This window comes from Diabrotica virgifera, chromosome 7, assembly GCF_917563875.1.
Source record: "Diabrotica virgifera virgifera chromosome 7, PGI_DIABVI_V3a".
NCBI classification, from domain to species: Eukaryota; Metazoa; Arthropoda; class Insecta; order Coleoptera; family Chrysomelidae; genus Diabrotica; species Diabrotica virgifera.
The window spans coordinates 173,713,659-173,732,020 of record NC_065449.1 but is presented as its reverse complement, the minus strand read 5'-3'; the positions used below and the strand labels follow the sequence as shown (position 1 = coordinate 173,732,020).

At 31.7% G+C, this 18,362-nt stretch overlaps 1 protein-coding gene across 1 annotated transcript in view; it reads left to right on the top strand.

The window, feature by feature from the left end:
- The first annotated feature begins 627 nt into the window (after positions 1–627).
- LOC114335131 (gustatory receptor for sugar taste 43a-like) overlaps positions 628–18,362 on the top strand; it is a 92,099-nt gene continuing 74,364 nt past the window's right edge. Inside the window, exon 1 of the mRNA XM_050655942.1 lies at positions 628–768. The gene's annotated coding sequence lies outside the window, so the exon portion shown is untranslated. The remainder of the gene's footprint in view (positions 769–18,362) is intronic.

Sequence of the window (18,362 nt, the reverse complement as noted above, 5' to 3'; positions counted from 1 at the left end):
ATAAAAACCTTATCTTGTAAAAGGTGTATTTAAAATCCCTAAAAAGGGCTATATCACAACAAAACGTTTTCGGAATCAATATTCCATCATCAGTCATATCACATGTTTACATGCTTTAAGCCACCAAACATAAGGGTAAATACCCTTGAGTTGTTTTTAAACATTTGGGGTTACATTGTATTATCCGATTTTAAAGGAAGTTAAAAAATATGTCCAGATTAACCCCTGGCATCACATAACATCAACCATATCGGTTGGAAATTTGTAGGTAGGACCTTACATGGCAGAGTTTAGGTGACAACTCTAAAAATTCTCGCATTATTGTCAATAATTTATTCTCACTCTCCTGTGATATAAATGTTGATAATTGTGTTTGTTCGAAAGTGAAAAATGTGTTCACCGTTTCTTGAGCGTTTATGAAAATGATTTAAATAGCAATGGAGCTAAAAGATTGCGCACATCCCCTTAAATGTTAATAAATATGATACTTATTATGACTCTCTTTGTATTGAGAACAATTTCAATTTACTCTTTTTTAATTAACTTTAATTAATGACACGCAACTAGTGGCTTTTACATATAAAATGAAGTGCTCAATAATCATAGTTACATCTCGATTACAAACATGAAAGTTTTAACATAATTTGTTTGTTCTAGTATGCTTCTGTACCATAAAATTATTTTTGTGTATTTTAGTATGCTTTTACCGTCGCAAAATTAATTACCTATGATTTTTTTTTCTAGTTATCATAGTGATTTACCAAACAGGTTTGTTATACTATTATATAAATATATCATTATGACAATTTTTTTAATTATATTTATAAAATTATTAAAAGTTTTATATTATTATATTTACGCCAGTAAATGGGAGCAAGAATAGGTTATTACCTCCGAATTCTATCCTACTGCATGGATTTTAATGAAATTTTGGGAATTGCCTCTACTTATCTCCTAAATAAAAGTCTACCCTATGCCGATGTAGGCTTTTATCTTAGGGGTGGTTCCCACCCCTTCTCGAGGGTAAAAATTTTTCGGTTAAAATAAACACGGAAGTGACTATAGAACCTAATTCTAAGCAAACACTATTCTATATATTTTTTTGAAAACTCAATACTGTTTGAGGTATTCGTGGTTGAAAATTGGCCATTTTAATTAAAAAATTACACCTTTTCGGACGTTTTTTTGCGAAAACCTTAAAAACTATAAAAACTATGCATCTCACTAAAAAACTATATAAAACATTTTTATAGCTTATAAGAAAACAAAGAGATTCGTTCCTTTATAAATCTTCTAGTTATAATACAAAAAAAATCTGGTAGGTGGGAAGAGTTTGTTTTTTTGGTGCATGCTCAAATCGGTGTATTGAACTCGAAATAACAGCGAAACGGTCGATTTTAAGTGTATAATGCTACCAATACCTCTTGTGGTGCTTGAAGGGACCTTTAAAATGAACAAAATTAAATGTCAATTACGTTCAAACTAAGCGAGATATGCTGCAAAAAAATTGATGACTAATGTGTTTTAAGAAAAAATGAAAGTATATTTTAACCCCTCATCCACCAGAATTTAAATGCATCGTTTTTCTTCTACTGTACTTTTATTAGGTATAGTGTTATTTCTATGTTCAAAAAGTTGGACGGGTTTAAAATGAATGGTTTTTGAAAAAAAAAATAAAATCAAATTATAGAGCGCATTTTTAAATTTTCTTAAAAATCCTCCTTTTTCTCCCTGTTACTTGAAACAATAAGAGATACAGTAATGAAAAACAAAATAAAACTTTTTATCTAAAAAACTCTACATTTTTGTTCGGTATCTTTTTTTTCGTATGTCTTATCGTTTTCCAATTACATGGAAAAAAAGGAAGACTTTTAAGAAAATCTTCTAAAAATGAGGTCTATAATTTGATCTTATTTTTTTCAAAAACCATTCATTTTAAACCCGTCCAACTTTTCAAATATAGAAATGACACTATAATAAAAAGTATTATTGAAGGAAAACGATGTATTTAAATTCTGATGGATGAGGGGTTAAATATATACTTCCCAATTTTTCTAAAAATACATTAGTCATCAATATTTTGCAGCTTATCTCGCTTAGTTTGAATGTAATCGACATTTAATATTGATAATTTTAAAGGTCTTTTCAAGCACTCTAAAAGGTATTCGTCGCATTATATACCTAAAATTGACCGTTTCTCTGTTATATTTCATGTTGAATACACTGATTTGAGCATGCACCAAAAAAACAAACTCTTCTCACCTACCATATCTCTTTTTGTATTATAACTAGAAGATTTATGAAGGAACGAGTCTCTTTGTTTTTATAAGCTACAAAAAATTTTATATTGTTTTTTTAGTAAGATGCATAGTTTTTAAGGTATTCGCAAAAACCGTCCGAAAAGGTGTTATTTTTCAATGAATATGTTCCAATTTTCAACCACGAATAACTCAAAAAGTATCGAGTTTTCAAAAAAAATTTTAGAACTGTTTTTGCTTAGAATTAGATTCTCTAGCCATTTTCGTGGTTAATTTAACCAACAAATTTTCCACCCCGAGAAGGGGTGGGAACCACCCCCAAAATAAAAGCACACATCGGCATGGGGTAGACTGTGTTTCCTGATCTATTCCCTACTTACACTAAAAATATCAAGCAAATCGATGTAGTAGGATCGAATTCGGAGCCAAATATCCTCATTAACTGCCCTAATTACCGTTACAGCCTATTATACAGGGTGTCCAGAAACTCTACCGATAAACGCAGACAGAAGATTCGTCAGATAATTTTAAGACAATTTAACCCAATTCATCTAGTCCGAAAATGCTTCCTAAAGGAGCTAGAGCTATTTGAAGATGGCGTCTGGTAATTAGTTTTTCTTAAATATCTCCAGAACGCTTCTATTAAAAAAAAATCGGAAATTGGTACACGTATTTATCTTCCAGATATAAATCGATTCCATCCATTTCAAATTTCTAGTACCTGATAGAGGCGTCTGTTTTGGGTAGGGCAATAGATATAGTATCGCATAACTTTTTTGTTTTTAATTTTTAAGCATTTTTGAGTCTGGATTATTAAAAAGTAAGGTACTGTAGTACTAAAAGGTACTCTTACTTTAAATCGATAGGATACACCGTTTTCTAGAAAAATCGATTTGAATATTTTTCGTTTTTTGAATATAAAAAAAAATAAAAAACTATTTATAAAAACGAAAACTGGTATGTTTATTTATATTCCAGAGATGAATCGATTTCATTAATTGCGAATTTCTAGTACCGACCATAAGCGTCCGTTTTGGGTAGGTCAACGGTTATTTTATCGCATAACTTTTATGTCTTTAATTTTTAAGAATTTTTGTCACCAGATTATTAAATTATGAGGTATTCTAGTACTAAAAGTTACTATTGCTTTAAGTAGGTAAAAGACACCGATTTTCTTTTAAAAATCTTTTTAATTTTTTTTTAAATTCAGGAAAGAAACAATTTTCAAATCGATTTTTCTAGAAAACGGTGTGTTCTACCGACTTAAAGCAAGAGTACGTTTTAGTACTACTAGAATACCTCAGAATTTGATAATCGAGTATCAAAAATGTTAAAAGTTAAAGATAAAAAAAATACGCGATAAAATAACCGTTGCCCCACCCAAAACGGACGCCTATGACTGGTACTAGAAATTCAAAACGGATGGAATCGATTTATATCTGGAAGATAAACATGTGTAGCAATTTTCGTTTTTTAACCAGAAGCGTTCTGGAGGTATTTAAGAAAAACTTATTAAAAGACGCCATCTTCAAAGAGATTTAGCTCCCTTAGGAAGCATTTTCGGACTAGATGAATTTGGTATTATATAGTATATAGTATAGTTATAGTATATATAAAGCAAACCTCTGAGTTGAAGGTAAACACACCACCGAATTTGTTAAAACCAGGCGTGGAGTGAGGCAAGGTTGTATGTTGTTTCGTCTAATATTCAACCTCGATTCTGAAAGAATATTTATTGAAGCTTTGCATGAAAGTTGAAAAGGTATTATACTGAACGGGTACCGGCTAAACAACTTGAAGTATGCAGATGACCCCATAATATCTGCAGACAACCTAGAAGATCTACAAATTCTTATGAACAAAATGACGAATTACAGTCAACACTATGGAGCCAATATAAACGTAAATAAGCCAAAGTTTATGATCTATAGCAATAAAAATAAGAGAAGATCAACTCCACATCAACTAAACCCCTGTAGAGAAAATGACAAACTAAAACTACATAGGCACCATAATAAATGAAAAATGGAAACAAATTTTTCCAGGTTTCTGCAATGTCGGTTCTTATTTCTTAATTATAGCTTTGAATGAATAAAAGTTGTGGTTTAAACTTACGGTTCAAATATTTAATTTTTTTAAATAATGCATAATTTTTAGGGTTCTCCAGTTTCAATGTTATTGCATCTATACATAAAAAGAAAGAGAAAATCTACTACGCAAACTATATGTAGACTTACGAACCTTATTAATATTGTAAATGCAACAAAATATTACACCAGTTATTTATAGATTTGGCAGAATAGCATGGCAGTACTGAGTATGTGAAACAGTAAAAAATATTGTAAAGGGAGATATACAACTGCAATAAGACGCGAAGAAATAAAGGTCTTCTTAATAATCAGCACATTATGCTCAGTATAAAATAGACGTGAGCAGCACGCAAAGTTTAGGAGGGAGACGTAATTCATTTGTGGTTTGAATTACAGAGTTACCTACTAGGGTTTTTACGAATACTGACTGATTTCTTTGTATGTACAGAAATGTTGTTTACACGAATCATTGTTATTCAAACAAAAGATTGTATGAGTTGCATTTAATTTTTGAATTTTAAACGGTTTTTCAATAATGTTCTGTCTACCTCTCTATTTAACCTTCTTCGGCCCATCTTTGGAAAAAGGCCTCCCCAAGTTTGTCTCTACAGTTATCCACTTAGAGCCCACATCCTTCTTGATATCATCTGCCCATCTCATGTGGGGCTTTTCTCTGCTTTGTTTATATTTCCACGGTCTCCAATTTATAAGAATTTTGCTCCATCGGTCCCCTGTTTATCTTATATTGTGTCCAGCAAATCTCCATTTCAATTTTGGAACTTCTTGTCTAACATCCCTAACTTTTGTTTTCTATCTTATCCACTCGTTTCTCTGTTTATCCATTAGTATTATGTGCAACGCTTATCTTTCCATTGCTTTTTGCGTTTTTATGATTTTGTCCTTGTCTGCTTTTGTAAACGTCCATGTTTGGGAACCATAAAAAAACCATAAAGAACCATAAAAGTGAGAATAGGGAGTGCGCATTGATTGTATACCTTGGTATTAAGATGTTGTGGATATATTTTGTTTTTAAGGATGTAGCTTAGTTTGCCAAACGGCGCCCATGACAGTCTAACTCGTCTTTTGATCTCGGATGCTTGGTTTTTCTTTGTTAAGTTTTATAATTGGACCCAGATATAATACATAATCGTGAGTTTGTTCTATTTAATCTTTTCCGATCCTCAGTGTGATGTTCTCATCTAAATTTGTTAAGATTTGGGTCTTGATATAATTCATATTAGGGCCTATCTTTTCAGCTTCTATGTCCAGTTCTTTCATCACTTCAAACATTTCTTCCTTTTTATCGGTTATCACTACGATGTCGTCAGCGCAACTTAGATTTTTCAAGCGTTGTCCACAAATTTGTATGCCTTTTTCTTCCCATTCTAATCTTTTAAAAATGTATTCCAGAGCCTGATTGAAAAGTTTCGGTAATATTGTGTTACCATGTCTCACGTCTCTACATATTTATTTGTTTTGATTTTGTTCCTTCATATACATAGTTTAATTGTTGTTTTGGCTTCCTTATAATATACAGGGTGTCCCGAAAAGAATGGTCATAAATTATACCACACATTCTGGGGTCAAAAATAGTTCGGTTGAACTTAACTTACCTTAGTACAAATGTACTCATAAAAAAAGTTACAGCCCTTTGAAGTTACAAAATAAAAATCGATTTTTTTCAATATGTCGAAAACTCTCAAAGATTTTTTATTGAAAACGGGCATGTATCATTCTTATGACAGTCCCACCTTAAAACCAAATTATAGTGAAATTTTTCAACCCCATAAAAAATTTATGGGGATTTTGTTCCCTTGAACCCCCCCAAACTTTTGTGTACGTTCCAATTAATTCATTATTGTAGTACCATTAGTTGAACACAACGTTTTTAAAACTTTTTTGCCTCTTAGTATTTTTTCGATAAGTCAACTTTTATCGAGATGTGGCTTCTTTTTCAAAATATACCAAAAAATTTAAGTTATAAATAAATTTTCAGATTATTAACAGGTGTCTATAATCATACTTAACCATATACAAATAGGTGGTGGATTCGACAAATATTCAAAATATCTCGATAAACACTGCCTTATGAAAAAAGTACTAGGAGGCAAAAAAGTTTTAAAAATATTGTGTTTAACTAATGGTGCCACAATAGTAATTTAAATGGAACGTACATAAAAGTTTGGGGGGGTTTAAGGGAACAAAGCCCCCATAAAATTTTTATGGGGTACACAAATTTCACTATAATTTTTTTTTAAGGTACTGCTACCATAAAGATTCCTCATGTCCATTTTCAATAAAAAACCTCTAGAAGTTTTCGATATATTAAAAAAAATCGATTTTCATTTTGTAACTTTAAAGGGCTGTAACTTTTTTTGTGTGCACTATTGTATATAGGTAAGTGAGGTTTAATCAACCTATTTTTGACCCCAGAATCTGTGGTATAATTTATGACCAATCTTTTCGGGACACCCTGTATATTGGCTAATAAGTCTGTATATCTGTGGTAAATTCTGCTGTTAATTAAAGAACTTTTCACTGTCCAATGTTCAACACTATTGAAGGCCTTTTCGAAATCTATGAACGCTATATAGAAGAATGAGGTAGTCATTTGTTAGTCCTATGTAGGTTTTTATACTTAATAAATGGTAACTTGTGCTAAATCCCTTTCTAAAACAAGCTTGTTCTTTCGACTGATATCCGTCGAATTTTGTTAAATGTCTATTGGTTAAAATTTTTGTTAGGAGTTTATAATTATATTGAGGATTGTTATAGGACGGTAGTTTCTGCTTTGTCCTCTTTCTTGTGTAGGATAATGGTTACAGATCCCTTCCAGTTGTGTGGGATTCTTTTTTCTTTTAATATTCTGTTAAAAAGGGAATGGACAGTATTAACTACTTTTCCACCATATTTCAGCAACTTTGCAGTTATTCCGTCTTTTCCAGGTGATTTGTGGTTTTACATTTCTTTCAATGCCTCCTTTATTACTGATTTGCTTATTTCAGGCTGTAGCTTTGAGTTGACACTTTTCAACAATGTTACTTAATATTAAATTCTTTATACAATAGAAAAATAATCTAGAGAAGCTATTTTCTGTGTTTACCAGTTTATAATTTTAATCTAGGTAATTTGAATAATCGTAAAATATTTATATCCTAAAATGTTTTCAAAATGTTCGGTTAATATATTAAATTCTTTATACAATGGAAATAATCTAGATAAGCTGTTTTGACCACTCTTTAATTTCCGTATACTTACTGTAAAACTTTATTTTGAGATTTCACTTTGTCGACTAGACAAATAGTGACTTATGATAGGAGTTGATTGCCCATAATAATATGCTCACTACTTGTCCCGAGGTGGTCTTTAGAACAGGTAAAAACGGTATATTTTGTAATACAGCGCTATACAGGGTGTCCAGAAACTCTACCGAGAAACGAAGATAGGAGATTCCTCAGGTAATTTTAAGACAATTTAACCAAATTCACCCAGTCCGAAAATGCTTTCTAAGGGAGCTAGAGCTCTTTGAAAATGGCGTCTTGTAACTGGTTTTTCTTAAATACCTACAGAACGCTTCTAGTTAGAAAAACAAAAATTTGTACGCATATTTATCTTCAAGAGGTAAATCGCTTCCATCCATTGCGAATTTATAGTACCGGTCATAGGTGTCCGTTTTGGGTAGGGTAACAGTTATTTTATCGCATAACTTTTTTATCTTTACATTTTAAGCATCTTTCACTTTGGATTATTAAATTGTGAGATATGGTAGTACTAAAAGGTACTCTTGATTTAAGTAGGTAGGACACACCGTTTTCTAGAAAAATCGATTTGAAAATTTTTCGTCTCTTGAATTTGAAAAAAAAATTAAAAAACGGCGTATTTTACCAACTTGAAGCCAGAGGAACTTTTACTAGTAAAATACCTCATAATTTAATAATCTAGTGTCAAAAATGCTTAAGAATTAAAGATAAAAAGTTATGCGATAAAATAACACATGAATTACCCAAAATCGACGCATATGACCGATGCTAGAAATTCGCAATTAATGAAATTGATTCATCTCTGGAATATAATTGAACGTACAAGTTTTCGTTTTTCTAAATAGTTTTTTTTTTTAATTTTTTTTTATTTAAAAAACGATAAATTTTCAAATAAATTTTTCTAGAATACGGTGTGTCCTATCGACTTAGAACAAGAGTACCTTTTCTTCTTCTAAAAATGCCTATCTTGTGGAGATGTTGGCGACCACATTGACCCATCTTATTCTATTTACGGCAGCTCGAAATAGATCAGTTGACGTTAGACCAGTCCACTTCCTAAGATTGGCCAGCCACGATATACGTCTACGTCCAGGGCCTCTCCAGTACTTTTTAGTACAAGAATACCTCACAATTTAATAATCCAGAGTCAAAAATGCTTAAAAATTAAAGATAAAAAAGTTATGCGATAAAGTAACCGTTGCCCTACCCAAAACGGACGCCTATGACCGGTACTATAAATTTGCAATGGATGGAATCGATTTATCTCTGGAAGGTAAGTACGCATACTAGTTTTTGTTTTTCTAAATAAAAGCGTCCCGGGGGTATTTAAGAAAAACTAATTACCAGACGACATCTTCAAATAGCTCTAGCTCCCTTAGGAAGCATTTTCTTAGGAAGTTAATTGGGTTAAATTGTCTTAAAATTATTTGAGAAATCTCCTGTATTCGTTTGTCGGTAGAGTTTCTGGACATTCTGTATAATATACTCAACGAAACTTATATGGAATCATTATGTATTTGAAACCTGCAGCTTTTGGAATAAATAGGTGTAAATATGTACATATTTTAGTTGAAATGATAAGAACAAGAGTTGCCGTGCCCAACGACTCTATAGCAGGACGAAGTTACACAATTCCGAATTAATCAGGCGGCACAAGGATGATCACGTGTATTGGTGTCTTCAACATCAAAACCGGAACATTAGAAATTGGAAAAGTGTGCTGTATTGAAACGAAAGTAGGATGTGTAAAATCAGATGATTAACGAATTATTGTACTTAGAGGGCGAGGAAGACAAGCAAGAACGTATATATCAGACCGTTTTAAATCCAGCAGGATATATGCCTCCTCTGTTTGTATATACCTAGGGTGCACGGTCTTGTGAAGTGAGGATCCAATTACTTCTTCCTCTTTTTCGGCTTTTCCCGTTGTGATTTCGCCATGTATGTCCTTCACAAGACTTTATTATTATTCCCCCAGTCACCTTCTCTGAGGTCTATCATAGCATTTTCTATGTACATTTTCCATCTCATAGCAGGTCTTGCTCTCCGTCTTTTTCCCGGTAGGTCCCAATCCAATATCCTTTACCACCTGTGGCGGTAAAGAATATTGGATTGGGCTCTGGAATTCTTTGTATACAGTAGCCGCCACAGTACTAGACACATAGGAACATTGAGCTATTACAGTCCTGGATCCTTCACTTATTGCAATGTTTATTTTTATGTCAAGTGATGTTAGAAAATGTATATTGAAAATTAACATAGAAAGTTGACAAATAATAGATCAGCTGTATTATGATGTAGTTTTGACGTTTATAGTTGTCATTTTGTTAAAGTTTTTTTTTTGAAAAATGGCTTTGACAGAGCCAATTAGCCGGACTTGTTTCTGATTGATTGCAGATTCATAGTCATAAATTTCTTATAACATAAGTACATTCTACAATTTTATTTTTATAGATACATTGGTACGCTTTTTTTTATTTTGTTTTTTTTTTAATTATTTTACTCTGTTTTTTCTAATATATATTTTAATTTGTGCGAAACACTTTTTTTTACTTTTTTTTCTATTTTTTTTGTTCCTTTTTTTTTCTTTTTTTTTGTTTATTATTTTTTTTTTATTTTATTTTGTGTTTTTTTTAATATTATTTTTTTTATTTTTTTTTTTAATTTTTTCAAACCGCATTAACAAATTATATCTATTTATTACATATTACGTTTACAACTTGTATTTACATAATTTAACATGTTTATAAATGAGATGAAGAATTTCCATATCATTTGTAAATATTAAAGTATTTAGCTTTATTGGGAAAAAACATTTTAAACCTTTTAATTCCTTATAAAGGTCGTTTATGTTATTTATGTTTAAATGACATTCTAATATGACACGTGTTAGATCTCCGATTTTGCCACAAGTACAATTGGGAGTATCTGCCAAGCCAATTCTATGCATGTAAGATGGCGTAAGAGCATGATTGGCTCTCAACCGATTAATGGTCTTTATAAAATATCTGTTATATTCTGTGTAAAACTATCTTTTTGAGAATATCCTAGGGTTACAATGAGCAAAATTTGAGCCAGTATTACATTCTCTGTAATGCAATTGCCAATTATTTTTAAGTTTTTGTCTGCTAAAAGTATCAATATCTGAAGCTGGAATTAAATTTTTGTTTATTTTTTCTCCGATCACATAAGCTAATTTAGCAAAATTGTCAACTATTTCATTGCCTTTTATTCCCGAATGACCCTTAATCCAAGCAATTGTTACATTTTCTCCTAATTGTATAATTTCAAACAGAGTTTTAAGAATATTCAATTCAATGTGGTTTATGTGTTTGACTGTTTCAATGTTACTCAATCTGTCCACCACGCTCTTACTGTCAGTAAATATAACATAATTGCTAGTTGGATTCAGTAGTACATACTGAACAGCAAACATTACTGCTATCATTTCTGCTGTGTATATTGAGCATTCAATAGGTAGGCTATATTGATGATGGCAATTTTTATTTTCGTGGAATACTGTACTGCCCGTTCCATTTGCGTCTTTTGACCCATCGGTAAATATGTACTCAAAATTTAACCATTTTTCTCTAATAAGTATATCAAACATATTTGGCGGTAAATGTGAGTTTAAATAACATGCTTTAACCTTGTTAGAAAATAATGTTTTTGTCATTGCACTGTAGTAAGGCGGAATTTGGCTTTTATAGATAACTTCACTGTACTTTACAGTACTTAGATAACTTTCTACCAAAGGTATAGATTTTAGGTCTCCAGTACCTATGAGTGAGGTCTAAAACTGAGATAGCTCATGTAGATCTTGAAGGTAATTACATTTTTTGGACAGAATTCGAGTTGTAAATTTATCACTGAGAAATTGGCGGCGTAAATGCAATGGAGGTTCCACTGCTTCATTTTCCATTATTTGGACTGGAGTGGATTTTAAATAGCCTAGGCATAATCTTAAGCATTTATTTTTTTGAATTTCAAGTTTATTTAAACGTGTATTGGTCGCTGATCCAAACAAATGACAGCTATAGTCGAAAATGGGTCTGATCATGTTACGGTAAAACATCAAAGCAATATTTGGGTCTGCTCCCCAATTTGTTTTACAGAAAGCTCTTAAAATATTTATGGAGTTTTCTGATTTCTTAACAATATGATGAATGTGATCTTTCCATGACAATTTCCTGTCTAGATAGGTACCAAGATACTTAACACAGCTTTTAATGGGAAAATTAAATTTTTCAACGTTAAGATTACCTTGCGGAACTCTACGCTTTTTTGTAAAGTAACACACCTCAGTTTTTGTGTCAGAAATTGATAATCCTACTTCTTCATAGCACTGATTTACGATTTCTAATGCGACTTTTAAATTATCCTCACATCTACTTAACAATTTTCCTTCTATATATAAAACAACATCATCAGCATATTGAAGAATTTTTGTATTGTTGGGTATACTTACTTCAAGATCTATGTTGTACAGGATGTATAAAATCGGGCTTAAAATACTCCCTTGTGGCAATTCAATATTAGTTAGTCGAGGATATGAAAATTCAACATTATTAATTTTTAAATAAGTTAATCTGTTGGAATATAAAGATTTTAAAAAGAGAGCAAATGAATTAGGGATTCCAATATACAACATTTTTTTGTAAAGAATGTCTAAATTAACATTATCAAAAGCAGCGGAAATATCAAGTAACGCAGCTGCTGTAGAGTTATTTCTTGTAAAGTTAAGCTAAATTGACGTAACTAGAGCTGCAGTTGCATCTTAAGTAGACCTAGACTTGCGAAAACCATATTGGGATCTTGGAAGTATACCGTCGTGTTCTAACCAATGTTCAAATCTATTTTTAATTATTCTTTCGAATGTTTTTAAAAGACATGAAGACAAGGAGATAGGTCGGTAAGAATTTGGATCACGGTCTGGTTTGCCAGGTTTTTTAATAGGAATTATCAGGTATTCTTTCCAACAATTTGGTACTAGTATCTTATTTGTCCAAATATTGTTGAAAATGTTTAGCAGTGAAATTTTATGTGCGATCGGTAAGTTGTACAACAGCGAATATGACACATTGTCTATACCTAGAGAAATATTATTTCTTTGTTCCAGGGCTCGATGCAATTCCCTTAGATGAAAATTTTCTTCAAAATTGTGGTTTTGTCTGGATACTGTTTGAATATCTTCTTGTACGGTGTCGTCATTTGGAACACATGCCGGAGCAATTTTTCTGTGGAAATCTTGCAACCATGTATCTTCTGGATCAATAGGTAGTCTGTTGGCTTGTTTGCGGTTTTTAAAACAATTAACTTTTCGCCAGACATCTTTTAATGGTGTTCTTGGGTTTAGGCTTTCGCAAAAATCAATCCAATTCTTCTTTTTTTTTTCTGTTTGAAGATTTTCTTTGCAACAGCGTCAAGTTGTTTATACTTTATTAAATTTTGGAGCGTTGGATTCTGTTTATAATTAATGAACGCATGTTTTCTACTTTCAGCTGCTAGTTGACACAGATTATTCCACCATGGTTTCGGAATATGGCTTGTTTTTTTCGTTAATGGAGGAATATTTTGGAATAGCGATTTTGGCTTCCTATATTTGTTAACAGTTCTTCGTAGATTAATGGAACTTCCATTGTTTCCAAAATACTGGCATAAGTCATCCAATTGGCTCTGCTAAGGTTCCATATTCTATGTTTTCTACTGGATGTGGCTTCTGTTGTGGAGAAACTTTGTGATGAAATAATGATTGGCACATGATCAGATCCATGAGGTTCTAGTAGAGTATTCCAATGGAAATAAGAAGCAAAATCTCGGGAACAAATGGTTAAGTCTACAGCAGAAGGTGTTTTGGAAATAGCGAGAGTCGGAGACCCATCGTTTAAATATTCTAAATTATAGCATCTAGAAGATCTTTACCTAATCTATCATCAACTTCGCAACCCCACGCCAAATTGTGTGCGTTAAAATCGCCTCCTATTATAAATGGTTTTGCTATATTTTCTAAAAAAATTATCCATTGTTGAATTGAAACTTTATTATTGGGTTCATTATATAAAGAAATTATATGTAAACGTTTTCTGATAGGTGAAATTTTAATGGAAATACACTTACATATATGTAAACGAATACGTATTTGGAAAAAATATTTCTTCACATTTTATGTTAGATTTCAAAAGGATGGCACATCCGCCATATTCATCAGGGCGGTCAGCTCGAAAACAATTAAATTCTTAAAAAATGTAATATTTTCCCGGTTTGAACCAGGTTTCAGATAATAGAGCTATACTGATATCGTTCTGATGGAGTAAATATTCTAAATTATGTTTATTAGCAACTTCCGAACGACAGTTCCGTTGTAATATGTTTATTTTAGTTAGGACTGCGATTTGATGTTAGCTTTTGGTTAAAATGGTTACTAATTAACTGAATTACATCAGATTTTGAAATATTAAAATTATTATTTTGTTTAATTGAATTAACAATTGTGAGAACTGATTCTAAAATGAAATTTATTACAGAAGAATCTAAGTCTTCTGACTGTGAATCTGCAACGTTTAAGTTTTGTTGATAGAATTGACTTTTAACTATTCCCTCAGAATGTTTTGAAGGGGAAACTACAGATGTTATTTCTTTTCTGGCTATATCAGTTGGGTCTGGACTATTTGGCTTCTGCCTTTTATTTGGCCTACTGGTGTTGGTGTGAGGATTAAATATAAATTTAGCAAAGTTATTTCCTTGGGTAGCAGTAGAAGGTTGTGAATTTTGTGAAAAATTTGTATCATTGTTTGTTATATTTGACCTAAGAATACTAGCATATGAATTCTTTGGTATATTTTTATTTGCATCGTAAAAATTAACGTTTGTTAAACCCATCGTCTCTTTTGTTAACTTTTGTCGTGTGAATTCTGGACACGCGCTTAAATTCGTAGTCAAGTGATTCCCCTTACAGCTGAAACATACTTGTGTGAACTCAACTTTTGTACAATTTTTAGAATTATGAGGTTCTTGGCATCTATTGCATCTTGGCTGACTCCTACACTGACTGCCTAGGTGGCCGTACCTAAGACAGTTGAAACATAACAGAACTTTCTGTTTATACACTTCAATTTCTTTAATAACTTTATTGATGACTACATATTTAGATAACGTTTGCGATTTAAAGGTCACAATACAAGATTTAGTAGGGATATATTCGACAATTTTTTCCTTATTAACAATTTTCTCTAATTTACGCGTAATTCTTTTAACGTTTGCAAATTCAAATATACAATGACTATCATACTGTTTTATTTTATTTTTTATATACTCTTCAGAGAAATCTATGTCTATGTCTCTAATAACTCCTTGTCTGTGTAAAATAAATTTTGGAATATACAGATCCAAATTATTTGATCTAAAAATTTCCAGAGATTTGTTTTTAACAAGATTATTTGCAGTTTTATAGTCTTTGCATTTGACTCTAATTCTATTACGGCCGATGGCATCTATACTGGAAATCATATTGTCTGCTTCAGGAAAGTTAGACAAAATAATTTCACCAATTTTTAAAGAATTTATTTTACCTTTAAAATCCGTAGAACTGTTTTCAATGTAAACGTGATATGGACCTCGGTCATTACTGTTAAATAAAAATGCTTGCCTTACCTCTTTTAAGTTCTGTTTTGTTTTATTATTAACATTCATATTCGTTGTATTTGGATCATTTGGATACTGGTTGTTGTTGTTTTTGGTTGTCAAATTGATTGGAATGGGAGTACTTACAGAAAGTTCCATTTGTTCGGCATCATTTTGACTATCGAATATAATAGGTTTTCTGGGCGGTGGATCAGGAGGCCTACCTACGCTATTGACACTCATATTGCAGTTGTAGGCGCTTCAGCAAACGATATTGCAGTCGTAAAAAATTCAAATTAAATTAAGACAGTGGGGGTTATCTATAGTCTCAATTATCGTTGTACCAAAGGTACGTCCGATTCCTATGATTACTACTATAAAACTGCAGAAAAAAATGTCGAAAACTAATATTTTTAAAGAGAAATTTAAAAGATCGGTTTTCACTTTGACGTTTTTCTGACGTTGTTTTTGATTTGTTAAGGTTGTAAAAGCTTTAATCTAGTGATATAACGAATGTCATTTTTTGAACATTCGCGAATACGAATGCGAATATCTGCTACCGACATTCGCGAATGCGGATGCGAATGCGAATATTCAGTTTTTTAAATTTGTTTCTATTTTGCAATGTTTTCTAAATTTTATAATAAGAAGTTAATAGATATTTAGTGTAAATCAATCCGAATCTTACGTTTTATTTTATTACTTCCTCTTTCTCATAATCCTTTGTGACCTTCAGTGCGTCGGATATAGGGTTCCGCTCCGCTTCTTATCCATTTCTTCCACGCACTTCTATTGGTAGCCAGTTTGTTCATATCTCTCATAGTCATGTCTCTCTTTTCACCTATATTATGGATTTTGTCTATCCATGTCTTCCTCAGCCTTCACTTTTTTGTTACCAATTTTGGCTTAATGTAATTTCTTTGTTAGCCTCTTCTGCTCCATTTTAAAAGTTTTGTTCCAAGCCAGTTCAATTGTTAGTTTTCGATCTTCCATATGTCATTATCGGATTAACTATGTTATCTATTTCTGATTTCCCAAAATTTGTATTATTTAATGAGTAATACACTTTAGTAACCTTCTTCATTTTATAACTCTTATTGACATGTCCGTTTTTCCATCATCTCTTACTATATTTTCCAAATACATATTTTTAAAATTAAAAGCTTTATTACATCATACCAAATAAGAAAAAAAGTGAAGGCTGATAATGTGATTATTGAGGTTAACACATTTACGGACACGACTGCATATGAAGTCACTTACTCCATAAGAAGACGTGTCTGTGTCTACATGTGAAGCGTGTCCGGGAATGTGTTAAGTTACCTTTTCTTGATAAAAAAAAACGAGAAGTGATTAATTTTGATTTTATTAGCCAAATATTAATTTCAAATTATTTTTTTCTGTTATTCATATTCGTAAAATATTCCCACAAACTTCGCGAATGCGGATGCGAATGTGCAAAAATATGCGAATGCGAATACGAATATTCGTTACATCACTACTTTAAACTATATTGTACTATTATTTGTGTTTGAATAAAATTATTTTAAAACAGAGTAATATTACTATTAACTAATGTATTTTTTGTATCGAAAAACAGCCCATAAACATAGCAATTAGGTACATACCCATGTGTCTAGTACGGTGAATCTTCCTGTATATCCGTGCTACTGTAGGGCTCTGTTTTCCAAGCTTTTTGTACTTGAACTTTCTACTTTCATTATGTTCCATATTTCCTTTGTCTTCTTTTGTCCTCTCTTGTGATTTGCAGACATCTTTTTATAAAGTAAAATTCAACTGTTCTTATTTTATTTTTTATTGTTGTTGTCATTGGCCATACTTCCGCTCTATATAGAGTAGTATTCACCACTATGCTCTGAAAGATCCTTTTTTGTTTTCTTTGGTCAGAGTGTTGTTACATATCACTCCGTGGAGTGCATTCTTGCCTTGTTTCCACTGTGCTATTCTCATTTTTATATTTTTCATACAAGTATCATCTCGTCTTATCAATAACCATAAATATTTAAAAGTTTTACAACTCTTCCTTTGATTTCCTTATCAAATATTCCATGTCCTCCCTGTCTTGGTATTGGCCTTGGCAAGACAAGGACAGGTATTACATATATTATACACTCTTCGGCACAAAATTCTGCCACCCAAAATTTTTGATTAAGTTTGACAATCTATAACTTTATTATTTGTATTCCGATTTTCAAGATCTTTGCATCAGTTTGTAGGTATTGGCGTCGTTTGTTGTTATTTCGGTAACAAAACAATTTTGCTTAGATGACATTATACGGCGGTGAATGAAAGCGTTGTTTTTTCTCCTATTTTAAAAAATTATGTGGAAAAATTGGAGGGCTGATTTTGTTTCATGCTCCTTTTGTATTATTTTGGAGGTATCACTAAAGTTTTGTTTTTTGAATTATCCGAATATCTCTTTTCTTGTAAGAGCGGTAAATAAAAACACTGCTTAGAAGGTTTATTTAATTAAACATATCAAACGCACTAAAATTAACAAAGCAAAACAAAATTAACAACTAAACAAAACAATTAAATAGCGGGTATGTCCACCTCGTGCATCAACGACTGCTCGCAATCTGTTTAGCATTGAATAAAGATGTGTTATCCTTGCCTAGGTAATAGTCCGATATTCCTCTACCAGGGCCATAACTGTACCAAATTTTCTGGAGACCTAGGATGACGGCGAATAGCTTTTTTAATTCATCCTATAAATGCTCAATAGAATTAAGATCTGGGCTGCATGCAGGCCATTCTAATCTTATCAATCCAACCTCTATTTTATGAGTCAGTCAGTGTTTTTATTTAAAAAAAAATGGTACAACTCTTACAAAAAAAGAGATATATGGATAATTCAGAAAAGAAAATTTTAGTAATGCCTCCGGGATAATATGACAGGACTATGCAACATAATCAGATATTCCATTTTTCCACAGAATTTTTTAAAGTTAGGTGAAAATGTCATAAAAATGTTATAATGTCATGCCAGCAAAAAATTTTTTGTTACCGGAATAATACCAAACGATATCAATACATGTACCTACAAACTGGTGCAAGAATCTTAAAAATCGGAGCACAAATAATAAAGTTATAAATTGTCAAACTATTTTGTG